At 60.5% G+C, this 392-nt stretch overlaps 1 protein-coding gene across 1 annotated transcript in view; it reads right to left on the reverse strand.

Moving 5' to 3' along the window:
* LOC113213970 (zwei Ig domain protein zig-8-like) overlaps nt 1-392 on the reverse strand; it is a 138540-nt gene that overhangs the window by 4091 nt on the left and 134057 nt on the right. The gene's annotated exons all lie outside the window — the stretch shown is intronic.

Genomic DNA, 392 nt, shown 5'->3' on the forward strand with positions numbered 1-392 from the left:
GCCCTCCCGCCCCCGCCCTTCGGTACACTGTCCTGCGCCGCGCCACGCCACCCGCCCACTTCCGCCCTCTGCCAATTTAGGCCTTCACCTCCCTGAATTCATTTAGCAGCAGTATCATGAGGTACCGTCCGAATGGCTGCCTGCCCGGCCTGACCACACCGCAGAGTGGTTTCAATTTAGACCCATCAGCTGCCGGGCCCGGCCGCCGCCGCTTCTGTCGGAGAAAACTTTTGCCAAGGAAGGCTGTTGCGATGTGCGCAGGCAAAGGTTAAAGTTTTCTTGTGAGCGACAGAGAGGGAGAAGGTGGTGGTGGTGGGGAGAAGGGCCCGAGGTGGTGTTGGGGAAGGGCAACAGATGGCGGTGAAGTCACAGGTTACAAGAGGAGGAGGCAA

The sequence above is a fragment of the Frankliniella occidentalis genome, unplaced genomic scaffold, assembly GCF_000697945.3.
Source record: "Frankliniella occidentalis isolate FOCC.00 unplaced genomic scaffold, Focc_3.1 Scaffold29, whole genome shotgun sequence".
Taxonomy (NCBI): Eukaryota; Metazoa; Arthropoda; class Insecta; order Thysanoptera; family Thripidae; genus Frankliniella; species Frankliniella occidentalis.